This window comes from Xiphophorus maculatus, chromosome 4 (assembly GCF_002775205.1).
Source record: "Xiphophorus maculatus strain JP 163 A chromosome 4, X_maculatus-5.0-male, whole genome shotgun sequence".
NCBI lineage: Eukaryota > Metazoa > Chordata > Actinopteri > Cyprinodontiformes > Poeciliidae > Xiphophorus > Xiphophorus maculatus.
In genome coordinates this window covers 7,421,061-7,437,667 of record NC_036446.1, presented here as the reverse complement: position 1 = coordinate 7,437,667, position 16,607 = coordinate 7,421,061, and positions in this window count along the sequence as shown.

Below are 16,607 nucleotides of genomic sequence, written 5' to 3'. Positions count from 1 at the left end.
ATCATTGTCATTAGCCTTGAATTTTTAATAATAAATTCCCAGAGGCTTGGTATGATTACATTGTTGTGCTCTGGCAATTTAAAAAGCCATGAATCCACACTGATGCAAAGCTGAATATAACAAATGGTACAACACATTAATTCCAGGTACTGTAGGAAGGGTAACAGCTGAAGTGAAATGGGTTCAAATTCATCTGGTGGCTTCAGATTTATTTGTCTTCCTGTGGATGTAGAAGTATGTAGTGAGGGTGAGCCTTTGATCTGGTAATAGAGACCATGGTGCTCTCCTTGCCCTGTGGCACGAGGGTTTACCTGCTGCTAAGACAGGTATCACAGCCAGGGACCGAGCACCATAAAGAGGCTTTATCCCGCTTCTGGATGAGGCTGACATGATTCATGTGGGCTGGATTTGGATTTGACTCCCTGCTCTAGCACAACGTCTTTCATGTTCAGTGTGTGTATGGCAATATGGAGATGGGTTTTGCATGCTCGTGGGTGTTCCTTAAAGAGGCGATACAACCACAGGCTGGTCCTGATCCCTGACGAGTCAGAATCTACCTCTCAATGAATCTCATGTAGCACACTTAATACCCTTAGGAACATGGTGCACATGGCCCCTCATCTTGGTAACAGAAAGGAATTTGAGAGCAGATTAATATTATGAACAGTAATATTCCCCCAGCGGCATCTGCATGCTCCGGGGATTACAGGGCTCTGGGGTGATTACCGGTAGGGGAAGTGGGGTTACAAGGCCAAAAAAACTTTTTATCATCACCTGGAGTACATGGAAAGTGACATAAAAAGACTTGCAAATGTTTAATAATATACCTTGTATACATATCTGTTAAGCAAAGTCTCCAGGTAAGTTTATTACTGAAGATATATAACAAAATGTCAGAGGAACTAACGCATAAATACAAAACTGATATAATGAAATGTAAAAATGTTTTTATTCATTTCAATACATCTGCAACCTCAAACACAGTTGCCTAATGGCTGCAAAGCTAAATTCATTGAGGCTACCTAGTACTGTTCATTAGTCAAGACTGGATTTGGGTTTGGACAATTATTATTTTTATGTTGCTGTTGGAGGGAATCATCTAAATCATGTGTGAGGCTTCCTACCTTATGTATTTTAGAATTATCTTTAATTACGTGTAATTAATTATTATTAGGGGAAGAAGAAATCAAAAGTAAATCTCTGAATAATGCTCCATGTGAGTCTACTGTTGTTGAAGCAGAGCTGAATGACACTTAAATTTGAGTGAGCTGTAAAAATACAGATGCAATGGTTTACCTTTATTAACTCAATAAAACTGTGACAGAGGTAATGTAGAACTTTTACTCCTGGAATAAAAACTATTCATCAAAATCTACTGATCTGAAATTAAACAAAAGTTTAATTTTTGTTTTCATCTTCAGGAGTGAGTTAATATTTTCTCAAATTAATGCACCTTTTTTATTAAAACAGCTTTTTACTCTTACATGGTTTCATTTAGTTTCTTTTAACCTTCTTTTTATATTATGAGTCCAAATGAAAGCTCATCCCACAGCCATGATTAAAAGAAAGTCCTTTCTGCTTCTAGGATTTATATAGTAGGAAATAATGAAAATGATTTGTTGGTGTACTAGGTTTTAAAAATGCTGACAACTAACCTCAACAAAGTGGGGAAACCCTTTATGCTTTCATAGAATTCAAAGAGAGCAGCCAAGTGAAACACAATCAAATACACTTTATTAATTGATCTTAAGTCTAATTGTGACCCTACCTAAAAAAAAGCAAAGGTTTTGCAGTTATTTGGTTTATACCTGCTGTCAGTAGAGTTGAAAAGGGTTAGAAAGCTATTTCCTATTTGAAGTCCAACATTCTACAATAAAAAAATATTGACAAGACAAAACCTTTTAAAATAAATGCCAATAATCTAAGCAAAAGCAACTCAAGTTTCACCCAAAAAATTATAAAAAAAGATTTTTAATAAATCAAGAGCTCCTTGTAAGACTTTAAATGCTTCGGTCAGCATATTAAATGCCTAGTTTATAGCAAAACAAATTGAAAAGGTTTGATAAAGTATGGGTTATTAAAAAAGGTTTTCATGAAGACCATTCTCAATAATAGAAAATTGTAAACCTAACTTTGCAAAGTTACACTTCAATAAGCAAATACAATTTCAAACACAAATATCTCAAACCAACTGCCAAGCATTGTGGTTGGAGGGGTGAAAACTATGACCTCAGAACCTAGACAACTTGTATTCATGAAGCTGATCACAAGCAATGTATATCGAAGCATTCTGGACTCAAATGTGATGGCAGCTGTCTGGAGCCAAGTCATTCAGGAAATAAGAAAAGTGGTGTATATATATACACAGTATATGAGTGTCAATGTCTTTTCTACAAAATGTATGAGGAAAGTATTTTAGGAAATCGCTACTTCAAGTTATTACCACAAAAGACAAAGTTCAAACTATTAAACTGAAAGCGAAAATGTCTTGCCACATGTCTAACCTTCACAGTAGCCAGGTTCTGCAAATGTTTAATCCTATTTTTCTCTTCCTGATTTGTAATGATATTATTAGTTTAGTACATAAAGACAAGGTTACTACAAGGCAAGGGTCACAGTTCTCAACTCCCAAAGGATGACTTCGGATATCCCTCAGGGTTTAGTGTCCGGCTCATTGTAGGTATCAGTTTTCAGTAAAGGATGAGGACCTACCAGGCTAAGACCCTGCTCCCACTAAGCTGTATTATTCCCCACCCCACTGGGCTGACGCCAGGCCACGCGTGCAAAGCAAGTTGAGGAAATAGCCTTCAGCTCTTGTCTTATGACAGAAGATACAGCAATATCCTTTGCACTTTTTCACAAGGAAAACACATAGTCTGTTTTGGCCATGTGCAACCAATAAGTTTGTCTAATGAAGTCCGATGGCATGCAGGCAAAAAAGAAAGTGAGCCTCTCATGTCCAGAATTATCCAGGGAAAAGTGTTTTGACACGCTGTTCTGCTGCTAGGTGTTGGCATGGCAGAAAAGAAGCAACACTGTTTCCATTTAGAGTTAAGGGCGGAATCACTGAGTACTTCAGATTGTACATATTTGAGAAGAAAAACAGCAGGATATTTCCTTTCTTTGGACTTCAGTGTTTACTTTGTATATTTCACAAGCTCTCCGGGATTGAGCCAAGGAAGGAAGGTGAGGGGCACTGTGGTAAGCTGCCATGCAGGGTCTGAGTTTGTCAACAGCTCATAAGCTTTAAGTTCAAAGAGCAATCTGATAGAAAATCTGTCTTGGCAGCAGTTTCCTCCCATGGGTTTGCCAGCTCTGCTTCCTTCAGATTGCACCCAGTGGTCCTTAATTAGAACGCGGAAGGGTGCCATTCACATAGACCCAATAGTCTTTATATATATATATATATATATATATATATATATATATATATATATATATATAAATTTCCTACAGAAAGGCCAACAAAGGCAAGTTTAAAAAGATTGTTTGCTTTACCTGATGATTGAATGTGATCAGGCAATTGAAGTTCACCATGAAACATTTCCCTTTTCTTAGTCTTTATCAGAATCTTTGCTTCCTACTTTGTGAAAATCCTTAACTCAGTCTTTGCAAATCTTGATAGATATGCCTCCAAGTAGATGCCTGTGGATATCCTGGACAGCTCTTTGCTAATGCCCCAGGAGCTTTAAGATACAAATCAGCTAGTCTCCAACAGAGTGAAATGAACTCTTATGTACGAATCCAAGATGATCTAAGCTAAATGGTAAATGACCTGTACTTGCATAGTTCTTTATCTAGTCCATAGGACCTCACAGTGCTTTACACTACATTAGTAAGTCACATTGTAGTCACAGTTGCTGTGTGGCAGACTGGCAAGAGCAAGGCCGCCAAACAATTGGTGCCACCAGGCCCTCTGATGACCACTAGCAGGCAAGGCGAGTGAAGTGTCTTGCTCAAGGACACAATGACTGAGACAGATTAAGTGGATGTTCAAACTGGCAACAGTTACAGGATGAACTGTTACCTACTGAGCCACCATCGTCCCAGGTAACGTACAGCCTATGTGAGGACAAACGGCAGTTTTAATCCAGTATTTGAGTGGGGAAATCTCTCACCAAGTCTTTCAGGGATTCTACTGGAATTCTCATAAGGTTTTCTCTCAACTCTCTGACAATCAGAACCATACATTTGTTGATTACCTGTCAAACCAAGTCCTTTAATCATCAAAGTTTTCTCTCTCCTAATTTCTGCAGTCAGTAAATAACGCTTTACCAGATGTGATAGGCCAGTAGGTTCATGCTAGTCTTTAGAGAGACTGGACACAGGCAGTCTCTCTAAAGGCAGTCTTTAGAGGTACCCCAGAGGTAGCTGGGGTATCTACAGTCACCCCAGCTACCTCTTGCAAGGTCTAGCTAGATCTGCCCAGGCAGTCTATGGAGTGATCTCTTGTCCACCGAACCTCTAGATTATTTTACTCAACTGTGCTGCTCCTATTTCATGTCCACATGTCTTTCCAGGCTTTGTTGTGGATAACCTACATCTGAATCTTCTTCAAAACATATTAAAATATTGTTTATTTATTTGCTTCTACCTGCATTCATGCAGAGTTCTTTTCTGCAAACACCTTTTTTTGTCTAGTATAATTCACAAACCTGACTGTTGTATGTTTCCTTGTGTCTGCTGCCCCTGAGTGGCCAAAAATAGATTTAAATAGAATAGTACATTTAAAATTCATTGCCATCATTAAGAGGTGTGATAAAATACTTTTCAAAAACCTCTAAAAAGAAAATAAGCAGTACATCTCTATATTATAGAACAGTGTATACACACACACACACACACACACACACACACACGCCCACACACACACACACACGCACACACACACACACACACACACACACACACGCACACACACGTAATCCTTATTTTATATAGTACTAGGCTCTTTGTTTTTTTTGCCTTTACTCCAGTACAGTTTGAATAATTTTTCAGCTAATCATCCCTTTTCTTAATTCTTGAAATACATCATTATATAGATAATGCATTACATGAATTGCTGTGCCCATACCTTTGGGGGGTTGGCCTGTGACAATTCTATACAACATTTCTCTAGAGCTGAAGACATTCATTTTCATTTCCCAGTGGTTGTCTTAATCATCATGTTTCAATGTGACAAAGAGCTTGGTGTGGCATAACAAGAATGCTATTGTAAATTGATTTCACTGCTGTACAACACTGTGTTTTATGAATAATAACAGGTATTTTATTCAAATTAATGCAGTCCTCTTGATTAAAGCTGCATCAGTTACTGTAACAAGACATACTATTTGTATTTTTTCAGAAACAGCCTATTAGTGAGGAACAACTTTTGATTACAAAATTTAAATTGCAGACAGTACAGAGTACAGTAAGAGTAACTTTCTCGTTATATTATAGAATATCAAATACGTGGATGGATTTCGAAAGGATAAGCATATGGGACTTATCATAGACAAAAACCCATCTGTTACAGCTTAGTGTCCTTTTAATCCTATAATCTTTAATCAAACCATTTCAAATAACACAAGATACATAGATTTACTTAAAAAAATCTACAAAAAATTAATCATATTTTGGCAATTTTAAAATTAATAAGTTTCCATTTTAATTATACTCATATGAAAACTGCAAGATGATCATTTTCACTCAGGTTATTTCAAAGACAATGAATGTGTGATTAAAAAAGTGGTTTGTCCTAAAAGGAGCAGTGTAAGTGTGAGAGTGAGGATGCAGAAATCAATACAGCTTTGCATTTGCTGAGCTTTGATCGTGTACGGCACGACCTGGAGATTAAGTAATAAAGATTCTGCTTGACAGGCCGATCATTAACGCTAGTTTGCAATCTGTCTGTGCATCCATTCATCCTGTTTAACGCCTTGAGAAAGACAAGCGTTCTACATAAGTGAATTTAGGATGGTACATGTTGGACAGTAACTATTAAGGGCCAAATGCTGTGTTGAGTGAGTTCTTTACATGTTACTTAAAGCACCACTATGACCCTGAGACATTAAAGTACAGAAAATAAATTATTTGAAATCACATTCTTAGGCTGCCTTTTACTAGCAGATGTTTTTAAAAAGAGAATAGCTGTCAGTGAGACTTTTGCCCTTTGTTTTACAGATCAGTCAGGTCTCACAATCTTCATATTGCCCGGTTATTCATTCTTCCTCCAATCCTATGAAGAGTCGTTTCCCTTAACTGATTTACTACTCTGATCCAAGGACACAAAGTACGATTTCATGAGCCAGTCATCTTATAAATGTTCTACATATGACTTTTCTGGCCACAGTGTGTCCCAATATGTCCAGTTTCAACACATTCACACACTCGCACTCAAAAATTTAATACAGGATAAAAACAGCTCACAATATGGCCCAGTTATGGAAATCACTGCCCCTGATACATTACAAAGATTTGAAATATAATATAGTGGATTATGCTTTGATATCAGTTCTCACTTATTATTGTGTGTGAGAGAAGAAAAAAAATTACCTGCCCTCTATCCCTGTAGGATCAGCGGATTAATCTTGGTAAGACGTAATGCACACAGATGGTCAGACAGGAAAAATTAGAAAAATATGCAATATGAATACATTTGTCTGGTGTAATATCAAATATAATTCATCTATCAGAGAGATAATGGCTTGATGCATTGGTGTACTTAGGAAAGAGACAAAGTTAATTTCTTTATAGGCCAAATATAACCACCAAGATCCCTTTGTAATAAAAATCGTTCTTCTGGGAGTATTATATAAATTAAATGTAAGCCATCTATCTGGTTTGCATAGTAATTGCAACTGGGCTATACTTTGCATTAATTCATTTTGAGCTGTGCTTTAATTCTACCAACAGCATTCTCATACAAATATATGTGATTAATATTATTATTATTAAAAGAATGAAACTAGAACAGTGTTTAACTTCAGCCTAATCCGGGATATGACCTCTTAGAGCTAAATAGTCTATTGAATGTCACATATTGTAACACTGACTTGGTTGTTTATTGGGATGTGGACAGAAATGCGATACGGTCATAAGGAACAGCTATGGTGCAACTCCCAAATGGCCTGTGGGCCTCACCTTCCTGCCAAGGGTCTTTTTCAATATCCTGCAAACACGGACAGAGGTGGCACGCATACTGTCCGGTATTTAAAACACAGGACAGCTGTTAGGTGGAGACACGACCCGACAACACGACTCAAATCACAGGTAGTGGCAACAGGAGGAGGCACTGTTTCCGTAGAGCTCATGCACTAACACAACTCCACTATCAAACGACACAACAAGCTCAATTTTCAGGGGCTCCAGAAACTCTTTGGACACCTTTGTTACTTCAGCTAATTTTTTTTCCATTTCTTTTTCTTTTTTACCTTAGATCCCTTAAAGAAATCTTCAAAGGCTTCATGCAGTGTAGTCTGTCTGTTGCGTGTTTCCAGGAGGCCCGTGGGGTATTACCAGGAAAACTGTAATCCAAGTCTCTGCTGCTAACAAGGTGACATAGGGTCAAACTAGAAAAAAGGAGGAAAAAAACAACATTTAATTGAATCATGCTTGCTTGCATTCAGAGGTGACATAGAGCTTGTTATTGGTGAGGAATAGGAAATTTAGTTTTGTCTGGAATTTGTGAAGGGATTGTCCATACCATAATAATGAATGACCTCTGGATCTTTAAGATCATTACTGTTATCTTTCAGGAGTCAAGTTCGATAAGGTGACTGTGGGGATTTGTTTGATCTGCTTCAAAAGTGACTGATGACTGATTTTGGGGTCAAAGGCCAAAAGAAAAAAGTTAAATTAGATCCAGTTGTTGAGAACCATTGCTAGATACGTGTTAAATCAAACTCAGACTGTTTGGCCGTTTGAGTGTCAGTTTTGGTCTTGTAACACATTTTGTTATTTAAAGGGGAAGTTAACATAATGTTTAGAATATTTCCTGTTTCCTAACATCTTTAATTGTGTTCAGGCATGTATTTAACAACAATAACATTCAGTTGTATGACAGAGACAGAGAAATATGTGAAAAACTGTGAAAGAAAAAAAGCCAAAAACAATTTGACATTACACTTGGAACAATAAACTTGAACATGAATCATAACACAATATCTAATCAATACAAAAGTAGTGACAGTAAAATCTCCAGATTGGATTTCAGTTCAAAAAGTGAAGAATATATTTGGTTATTTATCCATCTGGGAGGAGGAGGTCATGTTGTCTGAGTGCAACATTTTGGAGACTTAACAAACTGGTACTTTATGGAAAGTTTTCAAAGCACTCTGTTATAAGAGTATCCTGCCCATAATTAAACTCAAAAACTCGTTGTTTAAATTGAAGAGACATTTTCGGTTGATAAACAGGAATCCATCTTCCCGACCTCTTTACTGCCACACAACTCGCCCATGTTTCCTGCATAGATAATCTATGCAGGAACCAAATCTATGCAGGAACCAAACTCTTTTCTGTGTTGTCACTAAACGCCCACACATCCTTTCCACATTCTGTTTAAAAGGTCTCTTTTTTCTACATGAAATCAATCTGTTGTGTGATTACCTTCAGAGATTTTTATATGGTGCCACTGTACATGTTTTGTTGTCTTAAATTTATGGCAGTGCATTGAGGTGGCTCAAAATGCCTTTTCAGTTTCAGGAAAGTGATTTTAAAATTTTGCTGACCTTAAAATAGAAAAGGTGACAGTGAATTATTTTTTGGCAATTTCCAAAGAATAAGATCCAATGTTATAATTCACAACTCCAAGGGTTTTTCTGGGTTTCTTTTTGGCAAACATGAACACAGCGTGTTAAAAGGAGGCTAAGCTCTTTTAACAGAGCCAGGAATGTTGCTGCCAGGCTTAGTCGTCTCGTTCCTTTAATCAGTGAAAAGAAATCAGAGCTGATGAATATGATTTCCCAAAGGGTTTCTTTTGTTTTGGAAACACTATTCTCATTCTCATTTAATGGATAATTACTTAACTGGTGATTGTTTTTTAGTACTAATTACACTCGAAGGATAAAATAAATAAATAACTGGAAATTCCCATTTGCATAAAAAAAAATGTATATAATATGTGAACTCTGGCCCAGGTGGCATCCTCAAATTATGAGCCAAAATGTTAATAAATGAACAATTGTGTTGTTGGATGTAATAAATATGTAAAATAATATTCCATCCAATGGTTTCATAATACATACCTACAAAAAATAATGAAAATCAAAAGCTTCTGAAGCATAGCAGGTAATTCACAGCTCTCATAACTGTGAAAAGCACCCTGCACACTTCAGTGTTATAAAGTTTTCGCTCATTTACGTCACACAGTATTTCCCTTTCCTTTATTAATTCAGGTAGAATTATTCCTGACTTATACAGACTATAGATTTGCTGTGATGGCTAAATCAGAGCCTTAATGAAAATTTTAGTCCAAGTGTCATCCTACGTGCAACAAGCTAAGAGCCACGGCACACCAGAATACCACTGTAAATATTTCAGAATAACTAAGAGCAAACCAAGGTAGACATTTATATTTTATAATTGTGTCTTCGCACTTCTAGATATCCTTGAAAGTAATTTGTCTTTGACGTAAGGGAGGCATCAATATTTTAATTTAGTGAAAGATCTCACAAACAGTTTAATAAGTAACACTGAATTAACAAATGACTTGTTTTGTAGGCCTTAGTGTGAGAAGTCATCTCAGATAAACAGTCATGAAGGATTTACCGGCTTGCGTCTTTGCTTTATATAGCCTAAGAAAGAGTCTAGGCAAAGGCTGCATATGTAGATGTAGCTTCAGTGAGGCAACTGAAAAACATGAAGAGTCTTTTGAAAGAGAAAACAAACTGCAGCGCTGCAGTGAGGTCAACCCTTCCCTCTTGCTTATTTCCATCTGCTGTTGCCAGCCTCTGCCACCGAGTGGTGCCGACGCTGCTGTTATTGGAGTGAGGCAGGGCCAGCCCCGTGTCCTATAAACACACACAAATCATTTACATGCTGTACTCATCAAAGGCGAGTCTTCCCCATCTCCTCCGAGACTTGCTCGGATCTGAGCTTCCAATATTGCATCTCAGAGTGGTGCGACTAACCTTTGCAACTGCCAAGAATGTGATTAATTTTTTAAATACAGCTGTTGACCTATTATTGAGATGGAGAGGAGCCACCCGAGACACTCATCTCCTCTCCTCGGTATAATGGAATGCATTATTGAATCAGTGTTTACAAGGCGTGCTAAAAGAGAAACAGAATGTGTAAGAAAGCATTAAAATAAAGCAATTCGGCTAATGTCGCTTTGGGCCTTCTGTACACACAAAAAACGTCAGTCAAAACTCGCAATTCTTTGATTCATTGCAGTTTTCTCTGGCTGATGCATCTGTGAAAAGAGTGGTGACACAATGTGGAACAATAATTACCCTGCAGTGTTAAAGTCCTCTAGTGTCTTGGTGCATTCATAAATAAAATATGTTCGAGATAATGGATTTATGTTTAATAATTCATCATCAGAATGTTTCAATCTGAGTGATATAATATGTGTCACAATTTCTGTAACACAGTGCTTAGCCAAATTAAGTTATCTTGAATCAGATTTATTGACAGGGCTGTTACTGCATTCATTTACTCAGCAACCATTGGTTAATTACTTCTGCAAAGCAATAAAGCAAACAATGCCAATGGGCTGATTCTAAACCACTCAGCATCAGTGTCAACAACGCATTCAGGTTCACTATATATCCAAACAACATAGCAAAAAAAAAAAAACACTCCCTTCTCAAAAGCATCAAGCAACTTTGGGTGGGGACTGAGAGGAGCAGCAGGGGGGCTGTGATAGCTGTCATTCATGACCTCTGCTCCATAGAGGGAATTTGGTTTGATGACCCATCAGAGAATCTGCAGGGCTTTTGCAAAAGCCAGAGGACCTAATGGTGAGGGGGGTAAAGGGTGACATCTAGCTCTACAGTCTGTTCAGCTGGATGGGGGTCAATCGCTTGGCTTGAAGTTCCAGAGCCAGCTGGAAAATCATTATAAGACTGGCCTTCGTGTCCAGAATGTTCCATTCCCTGTCGCAAGAGAAGGTCTCACTGGCAAGTCAGAGGAAGCAGCTTGCCTCATAATTATGACATGAGTTTATTCTGTGTAGGACAGGAGCAAACATATTCCAGCTGTGCACTGAGTTGGTGTTGGGAGAATATTTGAAGCTAGTTGATTAGGAATGTCACTTTATGTGGTACACCTGTTGAATTGCTTGTTATCAAAAACAGCAACTCAATAAATAATATGCCAGCAACACAATGCTTTTATGTCTCAAGGTGTTGTAAATACAACTTGATAAAGTTCAAACAAAGCATTGCATGGAGAAGAAATGAGATTTAGGTGACTTTTTAAATGTTGCATAGTTATTGGCAGTATTTCTCTATTTTCTACTGACACAGAAAAATGGTCGACTGAGTGGCAGCTAAGTAGATATAAATGTATTGGTCAGAAGAGAACTGACTGGATGGTTCAACATAACAAAAATCCCTCAGTTGCTCAAATAACCAATCATTATAATCAAGGAATGCAGAACATATCAAACTTTGAAGCTGCAGTGACTAAAGGCCGCTCCATGTGCTGCTTCCGTCAGCTAAAATAGAATGACAACTGTTTGGAAAAATGCTAACTGGTCCAATTACTTTCCAGATCAGCTGTGACATTCAAATGGAAAGGTCAACATGAATCCAAACTACTTTGTATTACAGTTCAGGCAAGCTGTAGTAGTGTAATCATGTGGGGAAACATTTTTTTAACAACTTAGTTTCAGTTGATTTTTGTTTAAACACCACGGGTATGTCCATCTTTTTTATGACCACAGGGTGTTGATCTTCAGTTGGCTACTTCCAGCAGAGTAGGGCATCATGTCACAAAGCTCAGATGGTCTTTAACTGGTCTACTGAACAACAACACTCACTGAACTCAAATAGCCTCCACAGTTACCAGTTTTCAACCAGCACAGTAAATCTGCAGCATGATAGTCTGATGTCAAAAATAAGAAAAACATATCCGAGGAATGTTTCCAACGTCCTTTAGGACCTGCGCTACAAAGAATAAAGGCAGTTCTTAAGACTAAATGAGGTCCAATTTTGTACTTACAAAGTACAAGTGATAAGGTACTCAATAACAAAAACAGCTAGGCAGTAAGGCAGCATATGTAATTTACTTCTTTCAAATGCTACAGATCAAATGTATGAATGTGAAGCATTCAAAAGCACCATAATTGACATTCTTTTATAATTTTGTGTTTTTATGATGTAACGCACATTGAAGAACCTTGCTGCTGAAATGTGCTATACAAATAAACTTTAATTGATTGTTGATGCCACCTTTAATAATTCTAGGGGGTTTGTCAGCAACTGACCAATTGTGGTCAAATTGTCCTGAAGTACACGCCCCTTACCTGGAGGAACTGAACCTCCATGAACATTGCATTGGTTCATCATCGCTAAGAGGATGCGGCTGGTCATATAGATTTCAGGAAAATAATAGATCATGGTCCAAAGTTTCCATTCCAGTAGATGGCGGTAATGCACATCTAAAAGTTGTTTGCCAACCGCCATAAAAAAGGAAAAGAAGAAGAAGAATGGTCGAAAGTTATCAGCGGGGAACATGCAATCCCTACAACCTTATCCAGAGCGGAATACAGTTTATTCAAGTTCCAAAACCCAAACGGATTCTGGAATAATGCAAGAAATGGATCAAGGCCTGCAGCTGACCTCATGTCCAGTTTAATGAAAGTGTGATCGACAACAACTACCACGTTCGTCTGCAGGAAGGTAACTAGTGGTAGACATCCAATTTTTTGTCACAATGACTCTTATTGATCGTCAAATCAAAGCTCAATAAGTGAAGGGAATTATGCTTGATTTTTATGTGAGTAAATTGCAATGGTAGGTCTATGACAAGGAGAAAACATGTGCTGTAGTCACTGCGGTATTTACATGTAAACAACTTTTTATGCTGTTTATTTTTAAACATTTTTCTGAAGGCAGATTTGCACAAGCTTGTATCATCTGTCACTACTCACCCGTTTTGCAAGTACAAAATGCACCCGACAGAGCTTTCACTCTCGTATAACGAGACTTTCTGCGCCCCATTCTTCCTCTGGCTGCGAAAAACTTGGGTTTTAACGTTGATTTCTCTGTTTTTTTCCCTCAAATAACCTTACAGAGCTGATGTACAACTCATTGGGGAATTTTCTTGCCAGTCGTCTTTACCTCAATGTTGGCTGATAAGGCAAAAATGACTCAAAAGATTTCTCGGACAGCGTGTTGAGTTCTTCTTCTTGTTTTTATGGCTGTTGGCAAGCAACGTTTGGATGTGCATTACCGCCATCTACTGGAATGGAGAGTGGACGCTAAATATATTTTACACACATTTTAAAACTAAAAAAGGGCACTGAGTTCCATTAACATTATTTGTTTGTCGGATGTTTGCGCTACTTCCGCATTGGGGTAGAGCCGGTGTCATGTCAACTGTATTTAAATCCTCCATTTCAGCCATTAATAAATACAAATGAGGGAGATGCGGCAACAATCCCCAGCAAGACACCCACTTTAAAAACAGCAGCATTGAAAAAACAGAAAACAATTTAAATGCATATCAAATGTTATCATCTCAATCTCTTTATACCACTTCTTCCTGCAAAATTGCATTTATATGCACAAAGGCATTCAATTACTGTAGCTGTGGCTCAACTTTTCACATCTCGCAGCATTTTCTATTTGGAGAGGCAGTCCCCATGTACATATAATAGGCAGGCATTCTGTTCCCCCAGCTCTGCAAGAGATCACTGTGAGTGTGTCACTTGGAGGAGAAGGCAGCATGTATCATTGCATAAAATCAAGCTTCTGCTCCAAAGTGACAGGCCCTGGATATTGTTGGCAAATGGATGTTAAATCCATCCAGGAACCACCAACAGCAGTCCCAGCTATGAAAAATTAACTGTACTCTGGCTAAGGGGAAGGGAAATTGCTCTGCTGGATATTCTACAATTGTGAGCAATCCATCTGACAGATCTTGTTTTGTGGAGAAAAGAACAAAGAAGAGAGGAAGAAAGAATTTTATTTGGCTGTTTCTGTTAAGGATGGTTCTTATTGTTTAGTTCTTGTTGTTTAGTCTAATCCAATATGAGAACATACACAAAAAGATGTCAAGAAGAGTTACAGAAAAGACCCTTGCTTTGCTGTAGTCTGCAGCTCAAGAACAGGCCATTGAAAACAAGATGGTGCTATGCCAGTAACAAACACTAGAGTGCACTAGATCTTTTGATTCAAAACCTTCATTACCAGGCCAGCTAAATTTGTTTGTATCTTTATAGCAAATGAACTAATATGTAATTTCTCATCAAAAGTTTATCAGTTCAAAGCAATTTTTAACTATATAAAATTCAACCCTATATAAAATCCAACCACATGGACGGTGGGAATAATAGAAAAAGAAGAGGGAACAAATCCAAGACCAGTGAATCTGAATCTCAAGGTCAAGTTAATTCACTTTTCTTAACACTCTATTGATCCATCCATTGGTTTTTCAACCATAGCAGGCTTTATAGAAGAAGGCCCAGGAGGATTCTACTATTGACAAGAAAAAAAAACTCTTGCCAGTAGGAATGTTGACAAGCCCCAAAGTTTCTATGAGAATTTATTAGAACACTGGAGCTGTTTGGGCAACTTTATACTTAGAGAAGAAAAATCTAAACCTTAAAAAATAAATAAATAGACAGAAAGAACATATTTCTTATTAATGCCATTTGATATATATATATCACCTAAACCATTTTTAAAAAGGAAAGTCTGATTTGTGTTAAAAATGAAATAAACCATGAACTTGAAAGCTTACATATTTGTAAGTTTCAAGTTATTTCAGAGAGTCCTGGTTAGGCTGCCACTTTTCTTCCTTTTTTTAAATTTTGATTTTGTCCACAGGTAGGTATTTTTTAATGAGACAGATAAGGTGTGTTTATTGATGATGGGTATTTCAGTTTTAATGTTTATACCACACTGTATGTTGAGTGAGTATTCTTGACTTTAAAACAAGTTTTAACATTGTGCCAGCAGATGTCAACATATCGCTATTTCTAAGAGTGGACTGACTGCAGCCAAATGTTGCTGCAGGAATTACAAATCAATTCTGTCCAGAGGCTGGAAATCAAATTATAGCCTCTCATCTTTCTTACTACACAATTATTCTGGGAAAACCTGCAACCTGACATTTACACAGGTTTTGCATTTGAACCTTTGCACAAATGAAAGCATTACAATATCCACTTTCCAAATGATCAGCAGGAAATATTTATAGGATTGGCTCAGTTTGTAAGGAGCTCACTCTTTCTCTTTCAAACTTTCCAGATAGGCCTCCTAGAATCTAATGCTATAGTCTGAAGAAATCACGTATACTACAATAAGCTATAAGTATAGTCCACAAACTACCGCCATTGCTTCTTCTCAGTCGGCCATGTTTGTTTACTCTGTACTCAAGTTTGGTCTAGAATGGTTAAGCAAAATTTCTCAACTCACCAACAATGTTGGTGAGCGAAATTGGTTTGTGTGTGTTGCAGTATTGAGAATTCTTCTTTCTTGTCTTGTAGCATTTATCCCGGTAACAAAAGTTATCTGGGTCAAGTTCAAGTTCATGGCCTGGACCCATAAACTGGGTTGTTACTGCTGTGGGTGGAATATAAAGGAGTCATGTTTCTTTCAAACTTTTATCTTATTGGTTGAAACCAATAACAACATTGTGTGAATAGCAAATAAACCCCTCTGTGTTAATCAGCTGTGAGTTTCTCCTGCACCTGAAACAACTCAGATTTACTATGTAAATAAGCTAAATTCAAACACAACGTTTACAATTTAAGCCTCAAGCTGCTATTTAAGCTATATTGTTTTTTTCATGACATCAACTAGTATATTTAGCAAAAAACAAAAATCACCATTTTCACTATCTTTGTGTTCTTTTCTGTGGCATGTCATATGTTGCTGGCAAAAAGCTGTGTAAGCTTTGGACTTACAAAACACAGTAAACCAACACCAGCCGATGACTCATAGAAACCAAATTATTACCAAATCAGTTCTTCTCTTGTCTTTATCTAGACTATTTCAGCACCTTCTTCTAACAAACTTTATCCTTCCATATAACCTTTGTTTAATATGAATTAATACAACTCTATTTCAGCAGATGGTTTCTTTAGTAACTTATGTTTGTGACTTTCCCTCTCTGTGAAGAAATAAGAAATACATGCTTAGGATATTTTAGTTTGTGTGTAATGAACCAATTACCATTGTCTACCAAAATAAATTACATATTTTAATTATTCCAATTTATTGAGATGAGCCTGAATATTGAATCATTGTTTTAGGACAAGGTACTTTACTGCATGGATACATTGCCTCCCTGTAGGTGAAAAACAGTTTCCCAGGTGGTGCGAAAATATTGAAAAACCGTTAAGAGGGAGGGAGATGCTGAAATAAACAGATGTGCAGGATATTGGCACCAACCAACTCCAGCAATTTAAAACACAAACTGTTTGTGACTGTAACTGTAGAGGAGAC